Raw genomic sequence first — 21,018 nt, 5'->3', positions numbered from 1 at the left:
GAGAACTGGGACAGGCTTGTGGCCTTAAAGGATGAGTAGGATTTAAATGAAGATAAAGAGGAAATGAGAGTTCTTCCAAGCAGAGAAAGTGGTGTGAACGGAGGCATGAAGGTGAGACTAATCAAGGTGTGTTTATGGGCTACCGGGTTTGCTTGGTGGAAGCAAAGAGTAATGATAGAAAATAAAGAAAATAATTTTGGATTGGGTGGAGGAGGCTAGATTGTCAATGCCTGAAAAATCCAGAGAGGACTTTAGACTTAGTTTGTGAGGTAGTAGGGAGCCACAGAAAGTTCTTGAGCAAGTACATGACATGATGAAGGGACTCAAATCTTGATCAACTACCACTTAGTTTTTGGTCAAATTTCTCTCTTTGCTCAGCCTGAGACTGCTGATTGATTAATTAATTCATTCATTCTTCAAATATAAGTACTGACAATTAAGTTTGCGAACGCATCCTAGAAAAAGTGCTATATATACTTCACTGCTGCCTATCACTATCGTCACCTTCCAAGTACTTCCCTTGGGAAGCTGTGTACCGATGCCAGCGTCTAATCCACCCTTCAAAGCAATTTTGGAACTCTTTCTGGAATGGCCATAAGAGCTGTTTTTGTATTATCCTTAATGTCCTGAGTGTCATCAAAATGTCTTCCTTTCAATATTTCCTTTATCTTTGGGTAAAGAAAGAAGTCATTGGGGGCCAGATCAGGTGACTATGGAGGGTGTTCCAATACAGTTATTTGTTCACTGGCTAAAAACTCCCTCACAGACAGTGCTGTGTGAGCTGGTGTGTTGTGAGGCAAGAGCCATGAATTGTTGGTGAAAAGTTCAGGTTATTTTCATCTAACTTTTTCACTCAGCCTTTTCATCACTTCCAAATAGTAAACTTGATTAACTGTTTGTCCAGTTGGTACAAATTCATAATGAATAATCCCTCTGATATCAATAATGGTTAGCAACATTGTTTTGACCCTTGATTTGGACTGATTGAAATTTCTGGTAGTGGAGAATTGGCTGACTTCCATTGTGCACTTTGATGCTTTGTTTCAGAGTGGTATTGCTATACCCATATTTCGTCACCAGTGATAACACAGCCCAAAACATCGTCTTGCCTCTCCAAAAGGTCTTGGCAAACTTTGATGCTCCTTTGCTTTTGTTCATCGGTGAGCTCCTTCGGGACCATTTTTGCAAACACACCTTTCTCATGCCAAGATTTTCAGTTACGATTTTTCTATAACTGCTTCTCTATCGACGTTTACTTGGTCTGCTATGCTTCTCCCAGTCTGCTGATGATTTTGATACACAATTCGACAAATTTTTGCAATGTTTTCATCAGTTCTGCTCATTACTGGCCGCCCTGACTTCTCATCAGTGACAGGTTCTCTCCCCTCAGAAAAACGTTTAATCCATTTGTACACTGCTGTTTTCTTCATGGCATTATCCCCATAAACTTGGACTAACATGTCCCTGATTTTCCTTCCACTCCTGCCAAGTTTAACAAGAAATTAATGTTTGTTCGTTGCTCTAATTCAAGCTCAGACATTCTCACGACGGCACACAAAAACACACAACAATAATGAACACCACTCCACATGACACCACCACACATTGACACAAACACAGCTGTGAGGCACTGATATACCAAGGTTATGAAGTCTTACCGAGCTGTTTGTACAGTGCTGTGCACAGTGGCAAGTTCGTGGACTTAATTGTCAGGCTTCGTATTTATCAAAGGCCTCCCATGTACAGACACTGCCCTGTGGATTCAGTGATGCACAAAAACATACTCCTCATTCTCCAGAGCTCTAGTGGGTGAGCCAGACATTAATGAAACAATCACATAAATAAATGTAAGTTTATAAGTGTAATAAGTCCAACCAGCTGTTCCGGATGCCCCGAGTGCATACCTAGGAGAAAGGCTTACCTTGTTCAGGTGAGACAAGGCTGTTCTGAGGAAGTGACATCTGAGCTGATATTGAAAGGATGAGAAGGAACTAAAATAACTTAAGAGAAAAGAGAAAAGCATTGCACACAGAGTAAGCAACATGCCCAAAGCTCTATGGCCTGCAGAGGAGACCTGGAGAGCCTCCAGAGCAGGAAGACCATGAAGAAGGTCATTGTGGCTGTGTCTCAGGGAATTCAGGGAATGTGGTGAGAAAGGAGGCTGGGAGGTCAGCAGAGGCCAGACTATGGCAGAGCCCAGCAGGCTTTAGGAAGCTTTTGAGTCTTTATCCTCAAAGAATGGGGAGCCGACAGGGCTGTAGCATCATCACATCAGTGTTCTAAAACAAGGTCAAATATTCTGGTACCTGTGAGGATGATGAGCTGATTGCGAGTGGTGCTCTCGGAGGCAGCCCCAGAACTATCCAGGTCCCAGGTGATTGGGAAGCTTGTCCAAAGAGAGAGGCAGGAGGCTGAGTTGGGCCTGGGGGGTAGTAGAGGAGTAGCAAGGAGGAAGGAGAGACTGTGCGGATCAGACAGAGGATAAATCCAGGAGGGGCACCTGTGACTGAGGATGGGGCTCATAGACCCATGGGCTGGGTCCTGCAGGCAGTGGAGGAAAGAGGCTGGAGCTTGGAAGAGGCTGAGGTGAAGTCATGGGCAAGCTTAAGCTGTGACAGTGACTAAGTTTGTCCAGGAGAGGGCTCCACCTTGGCAAAATGGTTAAGTCTCCATGACTCAGATGATCTCTGAAGTCCCCCAGGGAAAAAATGTCCAAGAGCAGGACCTTGCGGGAACCCCTGCCATGGTTGGAGGAAAGGAAGCCAGGGACAGTGGTTGGGGGCAGGCTGGATGGTGATGGTTAGAAGCAAGAAAGGGACCAGGAAGAGCACAGAGCCCCAGGGGCCAGGGAGCATGAGTGGGGATGGAGGGGCGGCCTCAAGCAACATGGCAGCCGGCAAGCCTGGGAGGCTCTGGAGGCCCAGGCTTGCCAGTCCTCAGGGCACTGACACTGTGTGGCTTTCTTTTTGCTTTCTCCTAGATGTGAAAGGGAGCGGGGAGCAGGGAGAACACTGACCAGGAGGAGAACTGAGCTGGAAGTGAGAACTCCTCACCGTATCCTACTTTATCCCCCCCTTTTCTTTCTACACCTCCCTAAGCTGCCGAAAAATAGAGAAACAGAGGAGAAAATGTCTAAAAGGAGCCAGACTGTAGGTGGAGGGAGGGAGAAGAGCAAACCTGAACAAGAAACCCACGATCCTTGTCAATATTTTTAAGCAGAGGGGGAATAAGGTAAGTGTGGGCAATCCGAGGCTTGTGCGTACATGCATGCTTGCACACACATACACTCGCTCAGACACCTCTACGCACACTCACACACTCACCCACACAGACAACACTCATACCACTCATGTACACACTCACCCAGGCTCAAACTCGTGTTCCCCCCACACCTCCCCTCGTCCCCCAGGAGAATCCTGGCAGCTGTTCATGAGAGTCCTGGATCTCTAGGGGCAGTGTCGTGAGCACTCACTGCCAAAGTGAGTGGCCGCCTAGTGTGCGGTGTGTGTGTGGTTTTAAGTAAAAGATGTGATTCAGAGGAGTGATGGGTGAGTGGGTAGGGATGGGGATATGTCAAGATGTGGCGTGTGTTTCTGAGGGGAATGAATGTAGTGATGTTTGCACTCATTCATTTCTTCATTCATTCATTCATTCATTCAGTTAGTCATTTATTCAACAAGGTTATGGGGGAGCCACCATGTTCCCCAAGCACTGTGCTTAGTTACGACACAGATATGACTCCTGCTCACAATCTAATGGGCTCCCGAAGAGACAGGCCTTCAGGACACAGACGGCAAAAGCCATGATGGGGGAATGTGGTGGGTTATGGGAGCCAGGAAGAGGTGAAGTGACCCAGAGAATTTCCAAAGCGTGAGGTGTGTACCGTAGCAGGGTGAATATAGCGGCTGGTCTGGGGAGCATCTCCAGAATTGAGCTGCATGTCAATGTGTTTTGGTGGGGATGTGGATTGGGAGGTGTGGGCTGTGATACGTGCATGTGTATATGGCAATGTGTGTGCCTGGGAAGGTGTGAGGTGTGTATCATTATCAGAATTATCAGAGCAAACCAGCTCTTTATTACATGTACAATTTCCCTGCGTCCCATCAGGTCCCTCTGTGCAGGGAGAGCTGGAGTGGAACTAAACCAAATAGGGGATTTAGCAACTTCGAGGGGTTGTGGCAGAGCTTCAAGTGCTGCTGACGGGTGGTGTTGGCAGGCAGGGGAGGGAAGGGGCATTCACCAGAGAGAATGGAGGGTAGTCATGGGGGAGGGGAATAGGATGTTGGGGGAAGGGGAGTCAGTGGTCGGGGAAGGCATGAGACGAGGGCAGTGTTGGCTGGACTGGAGACAGGAACCAATGCTGGCGTCCACCTTCAGGGAGGATGTCTGGGCCAAGTCCAGGGATTGGCAGCTCCCTGCAATAACCTAGGTGAAAAAAAGGGATGGGAGAGGTAATGCCCATCTCAGCCCTGTCCTGCCTGGGGCGTGGTGGGAGGGGGTCAGGCCTGTGGGCCTGGCTGCACAACTGCCTCTCTTTGAGGGGTATTTCCTGCTTCACATATGTGGAAAATGGCCTGGAAGTTTAGTGGAAAGGAGTCATCTCAACGTTGGGTTAAATCTCAGCTTTGCGGTAGGATTTTTGGCAAGTTGCTTTGCAGAGTGGTGTGATAGTGTTTACCTTGCAGGGTTGTGGTGATGATCAGTAGTAATATGTAAAAACTCTGGCACCTCATAAGCACTCAACAAATGATGGCTTTTTAAATTAAATTTATTGGGGTGACACTGGTTAATAAAATTATATAGGTTTCAAGTGTACAATTCTATAATACATCATCTGTATATTGCATTGGGTATTTACCACCCAAAGTCAAATCTCCTTCTGTCACCATACATTTGACCCCCTTTACCCTTTTCTACCTCCCCCGCTCCTCCCTTCCCATCCAGTAACCACTAAACTATTGTCTGTGTATATGAATTTTTGTCTGTCTGTTGCTTTCAGTTTTATATCCAACATGAATGAAATCATATGGTTCTTGACTTTTTCCATCTGACTTATTTTGCTTAGCATGATGGCAATGTGTGTGCCTGGGAAGATCTATCCATCTTGTTGCAAATGGCAGTATTTCATCTTTTCTTATGGCTGAGTAGTATTCCATTGTATACATGTACCACATCTTTAGAATGATGGCTTTTTATTAAAGATGTTGGATTTGTCCATAGAGCTGCATCATCTATGTGCTAATCAATCTACATCTCTTTAAGGTTCAAACCCAGCTCCACTCCGTATCCAGCCTCAGAACTGAGCCAGGCCTATGGGGGCAGCCCTTCTCCCCACCTGGGGCTGGAGAAATGTTTCTAAATAAGAGTGTCCATTCCTCTCGTTGTCCCTTCAAACATGTTTCTATCATTGGTTTCTTTTTACTTCCTTCTTTTATTTAATTTTTCCCTGCTTAGCCAAGTAATGCCTACTCACTGCAGAAAATAATTGTAAAGAAGCAGGAGAAAGAAAGTTTTAATCCCACTATCAGAAGCAATTATACAAATTGCTAATGTTTCTGGAGTGCTGCTGTATATCAAGCATTATTTCAATTGCCTTGGATGCTTTATTTCATTTTATCCTCACAATAACTCCGGCAAACAGGCACCAGCATTCTCCCCACTTAACCGGAAGGAGCCAAGGCACAGAAGGCAACTTGCCTGAGATTACACAGCTAGTAAGTGGTTATAGGAAGCGTGCAAACTGAGGCAGACTACACTTTCCTTCCAGTCTTTTTGCCATTCTGTTTTCTGAGGGCTTGCCACTGGCTTCCTATAGCCACTGCCGTCTTAGATGAGCTAGAGCTCTAGCCTTCACTTTACAACTATTTATTACTCACCTCCTCCATCCCCGGTGAAGTGCTAGGCTCTGCTGGAAGGCAGGAGGCAGGTACAGAGAAGCACTTCCAGGCCCCACTTCCAGCAGCCCTGTAGGGCAAGGACCAGAACACAGTGATGAAAGAATGCAGAGGAAGCAGCAACAATGCCTCGAGTGGGGGATGGGGAGGAAGCTGTTTCTCTGAGGACTCCACCCCTCAGCTAAGCCATCTCCTAACCCACTTCTCCCAACTCCCGTCCTGGCACTCTGGCTCCTTCTGCGGCATGCATGGCTCTGCCACCCAAAAGGCCTAAGGCCCAGGATCCCACAGTCCTGGGGGTTGCGGAAGGCCCATAGGCTGTCTCAAAGGGACAACCCGCCTCTCTCCCCTTCATCCAACCAACCTGCTTGCCATCAGATGAATCATTTAAGCACACTCCATTATGTCCCCATCCTGCTCAAAAGTTGTAGCACCCATTTAAGTACAAACTTCCTGGCTGCCATTCAGGGATGGTCTTGCTGATCTAATCTCAAACTGCCATTGCAGCCTTCTTGCTCCTACCCACCCATCACACAGTAATACCCCAAACTGGAAAACGTCTCCTTTCCAACAGCTCTTTCCTTCTCTACCTATCAATGCCCCTTCAATCCTATATAATAATACAAAACCTTTCATGGTCACCCTCCCCAAGCACAATGACCACCAGGTGTACCTTTTCCTTTGAGTTCCATAGTCCTTTTTACTCTTCTCAAGACATCGACCTTAGTCTGCTGATAACATAATTATTTTTTAATTGAAGTATAATTTATATACGGTCAAGTGAAATAATCTTATGTGAATTTTAAATTAATTTTCGCATACACATACATATCCTCTAACCAGATATAGCACATATCTAGCACCCCAAAAGGATTCTTTGTGCCCCTTTCCCCATTACCTTCTATTCTCACTGCTGTCATCCTAGATGATATACTATATATTCTTTTGTGTCCAACTTACTTCATGTAACGTATCTATGAGACTTACTTACAGTCTTGCATATTTCAGTAGCTCATTCTTTTTTCTTGCTTTGTAGCATGCCATTGTGTGAAAATACCAAAATTTATTTACTTGTTCTCTTATGGATGGACATTTGGGTTGTCCCAGTTTGGGACTCTTACAATATCAGCTGCTGTGAACATTCTTGTACCTGACTTTTGCTGGACATAAGCATTCATTTCTCATGGGCACATAATCTGGAGGAGCTTTGCTGAGTTGTAGGATATACATAGCTTCATTCAGCAGGTACTGCCAGGTATGAGTCCAAAGTGATTCTACCGATTTACACTTCCAGAAATGTATGTGCGTTCTAGTTGCTCCAGTGTTGTCAGTCTTTTTAATTATAGCCATTCCAGCAGGTATTATGGTTAGTTATTTGTGTTTCAAAAAAAAAATAATAATAATAACCATCTATTGATCAGACATAGCACTAGGAACAATTCTAGAAAATAGATAGTATTGTCTCCATTTTATAGGTGAGGTTCTGAGTGACTTGTAAGTTGAACAGGGTGACATGGATAATAAGTAGTGGAACCAGAACACAAATGCAGAACGGTCTGACATGACACCAAAGGCCCTGTTTGTCTACATATATCACATTGCCTCTCTCCTACCACACTTGTCTTATTCCTCCTCAGATGCTCTGTAGTGCCTAAGTAAGAGCTTAATACAGGATTGTTAAATAAATGAATTAATGTCCATGAAGAGGCTGTTCTTAGAAGCAGATGTCACAAAGGGAAGGACCCATCCAGCTGTTCTAAATCCCAGTGACTGACTGGATTCAGGTGGAATCTGGCAGACTGCCCTAGGAATCAGGGGACCTGGTTCCAAGAAAACGAGAGAGAGAGAGAGAGAGAGAGAGAGAGAGACAGAGAGACAGAGAGACAGAGAGACAGAGAGACAGAGAGACAGAGAGAGGAAGGGCAGTCCATTACCTTTAATTAACTTGGCCTCAGTTTCCTCATCTGTAAAATGGAGATAATAATACTGACTTGGCTAATGACAGAATGAGAGGCAGTGCTTTGTCTTTTGCAAATTGTAACTTTTTTTGAAATTGACAGAATTTTAAAACCATAGCCATCATCTATGGAGCTTCATAAAATATATAGATTCCAGGGGTCCAACCCTGGAGATGAGATTGGCATGATCCAGGGTCAGCCTGGGCATATATGTTTTTAAAGAGCTTCTCAAGGTGACCCCAAGGCTCAGCTAAGGATGAGAACTGTTAGGGTAAAGATATGTATGTATATTGTTATCATTAACTGTTAAAGTATTATCATCATTGTTATCTTTTTGGGAAGGGGTAGAAATGGGGAGACACCTTTTAGGGAAGTCTTCTGTAAAGCATGTAGATCCACCGTAAGTGCTTAGATAAGGACCACTGCTAATGTCTTCATACCCTGGCCATCTCTGACCTGGAGTCTCATGATGGGTGAGTGTGTTAGTGTGTGTGTGTATATATGTGTGTGTGTTTTCATAAATATGCACCTGGAAAGGACAGTGAGAAGAGTGCCAATCATGCAGGGGTTCCATACTGAGAGGAGAGGACTGGGGCAGGAAGAACCAGTAGTCTAATTCCTGGGGCTCATGCCTATGGACTTATCCTCAAGAAACAAGCAAAAGTGACCACAGTCTTGGTTCCTGGAGAAGCATGGCTGTTCTTGTCACTCTGACTTGGCCACAGTGGGGGTCTGAGTTCACCACAGTGTCAGCCCTGCCTGCCCCTGCCTATTGAGCTGGGGAGGCCGTGAGATCAGCCTGATAATTCAGCAGCCAGCCCTCTTCGTCCTGTTAGTCCCGCCCCCCGCCAATATCCAAGGATATTATCCATCCCTGAGAGATCGAAGAAGGTCAGACCAGGGCAAAGACCACCCCACCTACCCTCTTTCTGCCCCACTGGGCCAGTCCCTATCCAAGGACAGGAGGCCAAGTTCTGGGTCTCTTCCATCATTTATACTTAGGCAGGAAAGGGACCCTGGGGATGCTATGGGGCTAAGCTAGTGCCCCTGCATGTCCTGCGGTGGGAGGGAGTAGAGGTCCTGCCAAGGCTCAGAAAAAGATGTGGGAGAGAAAAGAGGAAATAAAATAGAGGGCAGGATTAATGAAGTGGCTTTAAGAGCTAATAGTGCATTTACCGACATTCTCCTCCTCTGACTCCCATTCGGGGAACCTGGCCACAGCCCTGAGGCAGCCTGTCCAGCTCCCAGTCCACCTCTTAGGGATCCCAGGGCTGGAAAGAGGCAGGACATCTCTCAAGTGATGTCTCTTATATACCAACCTCTAGAGATGAAACCCCAGATCTCAGCCCCTCCTATGCAGGCCCTTCCCCAAGCTACCCCCAGCTTCCAAGTAGCCAGTGGGAGGTGCATTATTGGATGGTAATCTGGGGATCACCCTCCACCCTGCCATGGGGCAACAGCCCTGGCCACCTTCAACAGTTTCTTTCGCATCTCCCCATCCCATTCCCTTCTTTCTCCCAGGCCTCTTCCCTAGAAGATGACCTGGAGCTGGATTCCCAAATAAACAGTAACTAATTGGATTAGGAGCTGATAATATTGTTGACCTTTTTAAATGTCTGCTAGCTGTCTTTCCACCACACTGAGGCTTAATTGTATGGGGTTGGGGGGAGGGTGGGGGACTTCCAGGAGTGAGATGTGACCCCTGTTAACCTCAGATAAAATGGGCTCAGCGTCTTCCCAACTGCCTGTCATCCCCCATGGAGCAGGAATACACACATGCTCCCACTCTCATCAAATAATTACACAGATGATACACATATGCATAGGCATGCACGCAGAGATGCAAACACACCCAGAGGCACATATGCATTTTCACCCAAACCCACACAGGGCACACATATGACTTTGACCATGGATCATACATGTATACAAAGCCACACTAGTCGCTACACATGTGATAGACAAGTATATGCACATACTCAGAGATACACACTTGCAAAATGCAAGCACAGAGGTACATATAAACAAATATAATTACATTTATATGCAATTACATATAATTACATTTATGACGCAAATGCATAAATAGATGTGCTCACGAATGAACATAGCTACATACATGTAAAGAAACTCTGACATGCGCACATGTACTCATATACTCGATGCTTAAATAATGAGCATACACAATACATGACACATGTGCATACATACATATGCATACCGTTCATATACCTTTGCACACCCATGAACGTGAGAACCCCTCCCCCCCCACATAGGCAGTCTGCCCCCCAACCCTTTATCTCTTTCACAATCTCTGCTGCTCCTACTTTCTATTTTTTCTTGGGTTCCGTGGCTGTGTTTTGGGGGTCTTGAATTTTGAGATCTCTTGAAGCTCTGGCCTGGCCTGAGTGTCTCCATCTCTCAGTATCTCTGGGACCCTGTATCTACGTGGGTCTCTCATCTGGGATGCTTAAGTTGAGAAGGGCATGGCTGGTAGGGTAGTGGGGAGGGCATGAAAAGAGAAGAGGTTAGAAGGGGAGGGTAGGAGATGGGGGCCGAAGAGGATGGAGAGTTGGGTCGGGGGAGAGGACCGGGGAAGAGGGGAGCGGCGAGGGAAGGGGAGCGAGGGGCGGGGGCGGGGCGCCTGCCTGCGCACAGCAGATGTTGCCGCTCCTCGCATGGAGCTGTTAATGTAAGTGGAGTTCTGCAGTGGTAATTAGGAGGGCCCTCATTACCCTGGCAGAGCCGGCTGAGAGCCGATAAAGCCGAGGGGGAGAGGGGCCGACATCAGGGTAATGGGGGAGCAGGGCCATTGAGGAGCTGGAGCCGAGCCGGGACCGCTCCGCGCGCAGCTGGAGCCCGGCGAGTGGGCCAGGGAAGGGGGGCGTGGACGCCGCCCCGCAGCCCAGTGAGGAGCCGAGGTGAGAGGAGCGAGGGGCAGGCACCGAGCGGCTGGGTCTGCGCTGGGCCTTCGTAACGCCACGCAGGAGAGGGGATCCGAGAGGACGAGGTGCGAGGGCTGACTCTGTCTGTAAGAGGCAGGGGTCGGGGAGGGTTCCAGGCCGGCGTGCCGCCTCCGGTGCAGCCTTGGGTAGGGGACGTCCACCCAGGCCTCTGCGCCTAAATTCAGAGACCCCTGCTGGCCGGACAGAGGTGGGGCTAGAGAGTGGGGAGATAGAAAGGACACCTTTCTCCTCCAGTGTCACCCCACGCCTGTGCCTGGGGATCTAGGACACTTATCCAGAGTGACCAAGACCATGGACTTTAGAATAGAATAGCCAGGACGAAAGTTCGTGTCGAGATGGAAGGCTCCCGGATGTCAGGTCACAGACTGTGGAGGAGACCAGCGTTCAGGGGTGGAAGTATAAGCTCTAACTCTTGCCTCCTTGGGGTAAAAGTCCCATTCCCCCGCTCCCCTCACAGGTCGTCTTTTTCTGTCTGCCTTCCTCATGTCCTCCCCTGCACCCCCTCACTGCCAATCCTAGGGGAGGGTCCCAAGCACAGAGAATGCTGGAAGCTGAGTCTGAGCAGCTCCAATCACCTTGCTTCCTTCCTTCAGGGCTTTGCAGCAAAGGGTAGGGAGTCAGGAAGGCAGACAGTGACAGCCAGAGACACCTGCAGCTCTACTCCCCAGCCGGGAACCCAGGAGCCCCTCCCAGACCTCCAGAATGGGGGTCCAAGGTGGGGAGTTCATTTTGCTATTTACCTCCTCACCCCTGAGTATTACAGGGTGAGCCTCCAGTACCTTTCAGACTAAGGAGTGGGCAAGCCCAGTCTTCTTAGCCCAGTGAGAGCCATCTCTATAAAACAGACCTGAGTCCCCGTCTCCTGCTCTCCCTGCCCTAGGCCAGAGGACTCTGGGAAGACTTCCAGGAGGCAAGGAATCTGCCCCGAGGGCAGAGAGAAGGGAATTGTGGGGGTCTTTGCAACCTCACCTCCTCTATCAGAGGACCCAGTATCCGCTTTTAAAATACCCTTTTCAAACAGCCCCTGACCTGCAGCTGTTTCTGAAACCCAAGGTCATGGACTTCTACCACTCTGGTTTCCCAACTTCTCAAGTACCGCATGAGCCCCTCCATTATGGAAAGGTTGGAACAGAGGGGGCTTCTGTCCTTCAGGCTTTTGAGGAAGGAAAGTCCTGCTGTGCTGACCACAGAGGAACGACATCTCCCAGATCCCTAAGGGGATGTGGTGTCTCTGAATACACCAGGGCTGAGGGGGAAATCCTGGGCCTGGGGACAGCCCCAGATGCCCCTCCCATCTTTAGCTGCGTGGCAGAGCAAGGGTTAATGGGGAGAGGCTGCAAGGCTGGAGCAGGCGGTGGCTCCCGCCTCCTCCCCCCCACCCCCCCAGAGTTGCTGACTCTTCCTTTTTGTTCGGGCTGACAGCGAGCACCTGGTGTGCTCGTGCAACAATATTGTTCCTGCCTCCCTCCCCCCAGGCCCCAGGCTCCCCTCCCTCTCCCCCTCCCCACCCTGCCAGCAGCTTTCCCCTCTGCCTCCTCTTCCCCTAGCTTCCTCCTGCCTGTGGCCTCCTAGGCGCCCCCCCACCCCATGCCCAACCACCACAAGTACCGACCCTGCGGTGTCAATAAACACAACATATGCTGCCATTAATGTGAAAATCGTGCCCTCTACTCCATTCATCCCCTCAGCCTGCCGCCCGCTGGGGGTAGGGGTAGGGCGGTGAGGAGAGAAAGGTCAAGTGGGAAACATTACCCTCTTTTTTGATGTGCTCAGCCCCCACCCCCACCTCCAGCCTTGGGAGAGGGAAAGGAATTGGAGGAGCATGGATGGGATAAGGGTGGGGGTGCTCTGAGACCCAAGTTCTCTTGACATGTCCACTGAGCCTCCCCGGAGAGACTCAGGTGAGCACCTTCATCCAGCCCATTGGCCTCTTCAACTCCAGGGGGTCAGAGTGAGGCTCCTGTGGCCCTCCCACAGAGCTCTGTTGCTGACATGTTTCTCCTAGGGACAGCGGTAATCCTAGGGGCCCCATTCTCTTACAAGTCCAACTATCGTCTCAGTTCCTGGGGACTATCTGTCTGTCCATCCAGATAATAAAAAATAAACCAGAAGGGTTCTCCGAGTGGTGCTGGGCTTCAGAAAGCCCTCATGAAAGGAGAGAAATACCTCAGATGGCTAAGGGAGTGGCCTAGCCTCAGTCTCCTCACCTAAATCACCAGTTCCAAGACAGTGGGGAATAATAAAGATAAAAATAATATAATAACAACAGCTAACATGTATTGAGGGCTTATTTATGTACCAGGCATTGTGCTAAGCACTTTACAGGCTTTATCTAATTTGTTCCCCATAAGGCTCCTATGGGGAAGCTACAACTGATATCCCCATTTTACAGCTGAGGAAAACAGGCTTAATAAGGATAGCTAGCACGTACTGAGTGCTCACTGCACACCAAGCACTATGCTGAGGTCTCTACATACAATGTCAATGACCCCATCAGGTTAGCACCACTATTAGTGCCATTTTACAGACCAGGAAACTGAGGTTCAGAGAGGTTCAGTAACTTGCCCAAAGTCACACAGCCAGTAAGCAGAACTTGGCCAGGAATTCAGGTATTTCTGAGAGCAAAGCTTGTAATCTTAACCCCTACACAATCCTGCCTCTGTTCTCTATTTTTTCCTATCTCCAGTAGCCCCATAGCATCCCCTTCACGCACCCCTCCCCCCCAAGCCCATCCCTATGGGACTGGACACATGTAGGGCAGTGGGAGACAGAGTTGAGACTCTTGTTCTCTGCCCAGCTCCTCACTTGTTCCACTGTCACTCCTCGATGCCACTGATCTCTACCGACCCAGCCTGTATGCTCACTGTCCCCTTATCCCTATGCCCAGCCCCATTCTGAGGACTCATTGTGACAGGCAAAGCTCCCCTTTAGGTTCCCAGAGCACAAAGACATTGTGCTTGGCTTTGCAGCTTCTCACTTCTGAGACTCCAGTTGCTTTATTGATATTAACTTAACACACACGCCCCCACTTTCCCACCCACCCCAGCCCAGTCTGACGGGCAGAAATCTGCTGCCTGGGCACCACCCTGACCTCTCTTTTCCTCTTTCATTATCCGCTCTGGGCACCAGGGAGCCAGCACCAAAATTAAAACAATAACTAAGCCCGAAGTGGACCCAGCAACCCCCACTCCCACCCCAAGGGAGGAAAGAAAGCCACAAAAACACCTGGAGAGGAGAATAATCAATGGAAGGGGAGGGGATGATCCACTCCCATGCCAGCACCCCCCCACACCCCATCCCGCCTTAACCCTTTATCCCCCAATAGTACCAGGACTCCCCCATCCCATCTCTCCCGCCCCATTCTATAAAGAAGCAGCAGCTTCTGGCAGCCACTTAACTATTTGGTGCTCTGGGATTTGAATAAACAAATGTGGGACAATGAGGTCCCCAGAAGCCCATAGTCAAGGGCTAAGACCCCAGAGAAGGCCAGTGCTATCACAGCAGAAAGTTCCTCCTTAGGCAAATTTCTGGAGAATTGGTTGATTACTTTATAAAGTACACTACCTTATTTGATCCTCACAATAACCCCACAAGATATGTATTATTGTTGTCCCCATTTTTCAGATGAGGAAACTGAGGCTGAACAAATTAAATGACTTGCCCAAGATCATATCCGCTAATAAGTGGCAGAATCCAGCTTGAAATTCAAACTTAGGACTCCGTTTTCACAGCCTACAACTTAAGCATCTTGCTGAGCTCTCTGCACAGATTTATCCAGTAAATGGCGACCTTCTAGGGAGAGAAGGCAGAGTTTGCACCACTGAACTGTCCTAAGTGTGCTGGGCTCTGCACAGAGGACCTATACTCCACCCTCCCCTTTCTGCCCTGTGCCTCTTCAGCTCCACCTAGAGTCTGTCTCAACTACTCCATTGACCCACACCAGGATTCCCACATTCCCCAGCAAGCCCCATCACTGCCCCCAACCCACTCTCTAGCCTCTCAGGGTCTCCTAACCACCCATTATCTTGTCCTTTCTTACCTTAATTTTGCCGATACAAGCATGGGACTTTTCCAAAAGCACTGTACTAGAAAACTGAAGGAAAGACTAGAAAAACCAACACTCAACATTCCTGTGTCCAGGCACTGTTCTAAGGGCATTGCCTAAAATGTGCAAATCAATCCTAAGAAGTAGGTACCCCTATTCTACAGATCAGGACTGAGGGCCTAAAAACTCATAAGCTGTTACCGGTGCAGCTGGTGTCTGAATCCAGGCGGTCTACCCGTACGTAACACTACTTTTTCCAAAAAAAAGAAAGAGGGAGAGAGAGACAGAGAGAGACGGAGAGAGAGACAGAGAATTTAAAGTCTTCAAATTCCTTATTCTGAATAAGACTGTAAGCTCCTTCAGTGCCCATCATTTCATTCCTACAGGGTAAGGCAGAGTAGGACATCCATAAACGTACACCAAAGGAATTCTAAGACAACTAAAGGCCACCTGTCACACCCCACAGGCACAGACAGACAATACCATGCTTCCCTTTGCCTCAATCCTGGCTAGCTGGCTTTGGTATTTGAACCAGCCACAGTGACTCTGGGCCAGAGGTAGGCTCAGCTGATGTAAGAGCCAGATCTGATGAGGTCCTCAGACCTTTCCAGAACCCTTCCCATCTTCTCATTGGTTTCCCTTGACACTGTAGGTACTGACCCAGTCTTGGCTTCTCAGCTGGTTATAATAGTCCCCCCCACACACCAATTCCTGCCTCTACCTCACTCCAAAGACTAGGGAACCTTTATGAGTGCCCCTCATGTCCCTGCCTTTCAGAGGTCCTGCTCCCCAGGCCCAATTTTCTTTGCTCTGCCTATTATCCTACAGCATATTTGTGGTTAGGGCTGGCCCTGCCTTTCAAAAGCTCAGCTCCCTCACCCCACAGCCTGGTTCCAAGTTGCCTTGAGGACAGATGCCTTGGCCCTAGGAGCCCCTCAGCTGCACACCTGCCTCCTGTCCACAGCTGACCAAAGACTTTCTTTCTCCACCCCCTCAACACAAACCCTCTATTGCTCTGTTCCTGACATGAGTTTCCTCCAAATCCCCATACTGCCTCCCATGACCCACTTAGAATCCTAACTCTCCAGACTTAAAATAGAAAACACTCAACACAAGCTTTTACACTTCCCACTACCAGCTGAATAAAGGTTGCGTCTAGCAAAAACAAAATAACCACCTACTACTAATAATAGTTGCCCACCAATTCAGAGTGAGTGGCAGTCATTCATTTGCTCTCCCCAACCCACTTGCTACCTGTCCCCAGGGTGTATAAGTGCATGTGGGACCTTCGGGGGGTGTGGGATACGTGTGTGGGAGTATGTTATGAATGGTGTGTATTGTGTTTTCCCATCCTTAGGAAAAACTCCGAAGTGACTCCTTGCCCTGGGCTCATCTGTAATCTGGGGCATTGATTGGAGCCCATTGATAGCTGATTGTTTTCACACGTGACTCGGTCACATTCCTCTAATCTCCATCCTTCTGCTCAGTTTGCATGACAAGAAGCAGCCTCAGTGGGGAGAGGTCGCTCACCTCTGACCAGGATATAATTGGAAAAAGAAGGTCATTGCTGCCTTTGCTTCTGGGGGCAGATCAGCTTTGTTCCATTTGTGTCATGAGCTCTCGCCAGCACACACTCTCAATGACATGGAGACAATGGCTATGCCCCACAATGGAGCCCACAGAGATGTGCTCGACATGACACAAACACACCGTAGGACCCACACTCACGCTCATCAGGACTGGCATGTACAACAACGCACACACAATAGGTACTTTCAATAAATGCTGATGATAACACCAATGTCACTCAGGACAACGCATGTGACATCTACACACAGAGGACGCATAAAGAGATGCATAAAACAATGCTTACCCAGTGACACAGGTACCCAGGGACATACACACATAATGATACTCACACAGACATATCCATGAGGGCAAAGAGCCCAGGCTGAGGCACCAAACCCAACATGAAAAATGTGCAATAGTAATACCTTTCCTCAGGCAATACCCATGTGGGACTATATCAGAATTACCTGGGGAGCTTTAACAAAATTAATGTTTCCAGGAACGCCTGCCGCCCATACATATCCCTTACAATATGAGTGCTTGTGGGCAGACAGCTTTATGTTGAAAAGCTCCCGCAAGTAATTCTGACATGCCCCAGGTTGAGAACCACTGAACGGATACCACCTGGCTCCCCTCTGCTGGGTGGCAGAATTTGCCAGCAAGGGTGTTGGGCTGTATTTTGTTTTCTCTCACTCAGTTTGGTAACTCAGTTTGGGACAGGCCGGAGCTGAGAAAAGGATGTCTGTGGCCAGGAGATTAGGGGTCAGACAATGGCCTGGAACCGAAAGTGTTAAAACTGGGCATTGACTCTCCCGGCAACCTTGGCTGGCCTAGTTAGTTTACCCAACAGCACACGCAGACGGACCCTTCGTGTGGGGACTGTCCGGGAGACTGGCCTGTGCTCCGTCGCCAGGATGCACAGGCCCAAATCCCACCCCGCCTCCGGAACCGGGTCTGCTGCAGGCTTAGGTATCTTTGGGGGGCACTGGCCAGCTCCAAGCCCGGTGAGCCTGCCCTTGGGGCACTTCCCCGCTCCAAGGCCCTAGGGTGCTGTGCTCTACACTATTAAAGCCAGAAAGTCCCTTCTATTCCCGGCGTGGCGAGAGGGCAGGATGCCCCACCCCCACCCCTGCCACGCCAGGAGGCCTCCGGGAGAGGGCAGAGGGAACCGTGCAGGGACCAGGTGTCGGAGGCGACGGGTCACTTGAGCCCCAGCTTGGAGGCGCGGAGATCCGCGGAGACAACACAGGGTCGCGCCGCCCCCTGGCGGCTCAGTGGCAGAGTTAAGGCCAGAGGGGCGGGCGGCTGCGGGGTCTGGTTGGTCCCGGACAGGTTCCTCCTTCCCAGCGTTGAGGGGTGTAAGGATGTTAAAGAGACTCCCCCTCGAAGACTGTCCCGTCCTGTCCCTTCTTTTCCGTTCTCCCCCTGTCCCTTTCTCCGTTTTTCTCCTCTTCCTCCCCCCCTTCTCTTCCACTGTGCCTGCCCTTCCCCCCTCCCCTGTCCCCACTCCCTCTCCTACCCGCCTCCCTTTCTCTCGTCCTTCGCCCACCCCCTCCCGCCCCCGCGGGGCAGCGCCTCGGTGAGCCCGCTTGGCAGTTAGCCCATTAGATCTCGTACTATTGATCCGCTTCTGAGCCGAAGCTGACAGCCCCCCTTCCCGGTCTCCCTTGTCCCCATTCCCGGCGCCCACCCCCCACATCTCCAGGCAGTCCCAGCCTGCGCCTCCCCCATACCCCCCACGCGGGCTGCGCCGAAGTCTCGCCCTCACGAAGGACAAGAACAAATGTAATTAAAGCGACCGGAGAGGGGGGTGCGCCCCTTGTCAGCACCGGCGCGAGCCGGGGTCCCAGCGGCCGCCTCTCCGCCGGCCGCTTGGCTCCCACCCCGGCCCCGCGCTCCCCGCCCACCGGAGTGGGAGCATTTGGGTTGAGCTTTGCCTGTCCTATAAATCCACATATAATTCTCGTCTTTCCTGTTCAGCTAAGGAAAATAAACGTGTAAGGCTGTTTCTGGGAGCCCAGCTCAGGGACCGCTCTAAATTCTCCTCTTATTGAGTCCGGGCTGGAAATCACTCAGCTCGGCGGCGCGCCCCCGCCCCCAGCCCTCGCCTGCGCCCGCGCCCTCCGCTCACACGCAAGCGCGCACACGCGAGGCAGGAGCCGGGTATATAAATATCTCCAGCTCTCCCCATAGCCGGGCAGATTTATTCCGCTGCCAAGCCTGCAGAAAATTGACTTGTTCATGGAGGCGGCTATTGACACATCACCGGGGGGAGGGTTAGGGGAGAAAGCAGTGGAGCCGGCGCCCCTCCATTATACGTTAATGTAATCAGCAGTGTGCGAAATGACTGCGCGGAAAATAGCATCACTGACATTTATATTAGAGGATATTGATGGCAGGAGCTGTGACCGCATCACTCTGCCTCCCGTTTCCACGGATTGACACAGGAGCCTCTTGTTGGCTCCATCCACGCTCGCCTCCCCTCCCCCTTCCCCCTCCCGCTCTCTCTCCACCCACTCTCTGTCTCTCCAGCTCTCCCCCTTTCCTCACCTCAGCCCCCACCCTCCCTATTCACTCTCGCAGTCACTCATTTTCCAAATAGTTCTTGCGCACCTACTGGGTGCCACGTGCAGGGGTCTCTCCCCCGTGCCTTTCTCTCTAGATTTCTCTCTCTTTATCCCCCACCATGCCCTTGCCCTCTTTCTCCCTCCTCCCCAGCTCTGCTTCCCCCCCTCCCCCTTCCTTGGCTCGGTGGCTGGACCGCTGCTGTCACAGCAGATAGATAATTGAAAAATGGGCCTCACCTTTGCAGCCAGCAGGAGTGGTTCAGGCAGTTACCGCCGGGGTTACCTACTCCATCTCAGGCCCAGGCTCCAAAAGAGATTCTGAGGAAATTGGATTTTACATGGATGTTTTATTCGGGCAGAGGCTTTAGTGTATATAAATACAGCAAGGAGGCCTTGGCGGCAAGGATGAGTCAGGCGAGACAATCCTGCCTGGGGCCTGGAGGCTCAGGGGAGGCAGGCAGGCCATGTGCTCAGCTCTGGGTCCCAGACCTGGACATCAGTGTATTTCCCCATCATCGTCTGGAACTAAAAGAGGTTAATGCCTCTGAACAGCTCTTTGAAAGCTACCTTGGGAATAAAAAAAAGTGTGTGATTATTGGGAATTGTTGGCAGAACTGTATACTGAGAAAAGAAGGAAAAGAAGGAAATACACTGGAGAAGTTTGAGGACTGATTCTTTCAATAAGTATTTATTGAACCCTTAACTTATGAGGTCTTGTGTTTGGGGCACAGGAGTAAGTTAGACATGGCCGCTGCTTTTAAGGACAGTTTGGAGAATGACAATCTGGAGTTTCTGGTTAGGAACAAGGAAGAGGAAAGATGGGGAGATGGGTCCTGAGATTATTTCTTTAGGACCTGACTAGCTGGGGAGCTTGGATGAAGAAGCAGAAGGGAAATTGGTCAGGTTGGGGTTGGTCTTGCCAACCCTCCAGCCCCTCCTTCTTGGGCCTGGTTACCAGAGCATCTAAGCAATATGTTGATAATCGTGGCCACTGAATCTATAGGTAAGTTCACATCCAAGGCATTTGTAAGGAATCCTGGTGAGAGTCTCTGGAGGGCTAGGATGATGGATCGCTGAGAACCAAGGTGAGGCTTTTCAGAGAGATCAGTTACAAGGTTGAAGAGGACTTGCGTCAGGAACCCTTTGGAGGCTTACATTGAAGGCATAGGGGCAAGTGAGGGGATCAGAAGACCAGGGAGGTGGGCTGTGGGTGTGGGAAGGAGGGAGTAGATGCGTGGGGCCTATGGTAAAGAATCCTCCCGTGTCTGAATGCCCCTGTCCTCATAGGAAGAACTCCGTTTCAGTCATGGGCAGGGTCTTTTCTGTGCCCTGTCTGATCTCTAATTAGAATCAATGTGGCTGATAGCTGCAGCCCAAATAAGTTTTGTTTCTTGGAAGGAGAGCTTCTCGTGAGCCACTCCCTGGCTGAAGGACTGGAATTAAGGTGTGTGGGAGCAGGCTCAGATAGCTCTCTGAAGGGCCTGAGCTGCTCCTGAGTTCAGAGCAGAGACAACAGCTGCCTCACCCTGGCCACATCACTGAAAACTGGACCAGTCCTCCCTCAGATTCCAAAGCCCCCCTTGTCCCCTGCCACATTGTTACACTGTTACATCATCAGCCTGCAGGGGCAGGACAGGTGCTGGATAGATCACAGCCATCTCCCACATCCAGGCACTCCCAGATGGCATCTGGGAGCTCCAGTCCAACTGTAGGATGGAAGTATTCTGGGGTAGCTGGGCTCCCTGTCTGACTTCCATCCGCATCTTTCCTCCCTCCCTTTCTCCCGTCTACATTCACCCTAACAGCCCAGGTAGCGGAGAGACGCTTTCCTGCTATGCAGGAACCAGGACACTCCCACTCACCTTAGTTACCTATGCCTCCTGCTCACCTCTGCCCTCAGAGAACCACAGGGACTCATGTCCTCTTTGCCTCCCCAAATCTGCTCCTGGATTTGTCTTCCCTTACTTGTGACTCATTTGATATATAGACCCTGAGATTCTGATTTCACTTCTAGTCTAG

General features: G+C 49.9%; 1 long non-coding RNA gene across 1 annotated transcript; it reads right to left on the bottom strand.

Moving 5' to 3' along the window:
* Positions 1-1,920: 1,920 nt before the first annotated feature.
* LOC141572902 (uncharacterized) lies at positions 1,921-19,471 on the bottom strand. Its single transcript, XR_012498450.1, has 4 exons — positions 19,237-19,471; positions 5,877-5,964; positions 2,307-4,425; positions 1,921-2,000 (listed from the first exon to the last, which is right to left on the bottom strand). It is a non-coding gene; the product is annotated as an uncharacterized LOC141572902 (long non-coding RNA).
* Between the last annotated feature and the right edge of the window lie 1,547 nt (positions 19,472-21,018).

The sequence above is a fragment of the Rhinolophus sinicus genome, linkage group LG07, assembly GCF_036562045.2.
Source record: "Rhinolophus sinicus isolate RSC01 linkage group LG07, ASM3656204v1, whole genome shotgun sequence".
In the NCBI taxonomy this organism is placed as follows: domain Eukaryota; kingdom Metazoa; phylum Chordata; class Mammalia; order Chiroptera; family Rhinolophidae; genus Rhinolophus; species Rhinolophus sinicus.
Note: the sequence above shows the minus strand (reverse complement) of the source record. Positions and strands in the feature narration are given on the sequence as shown.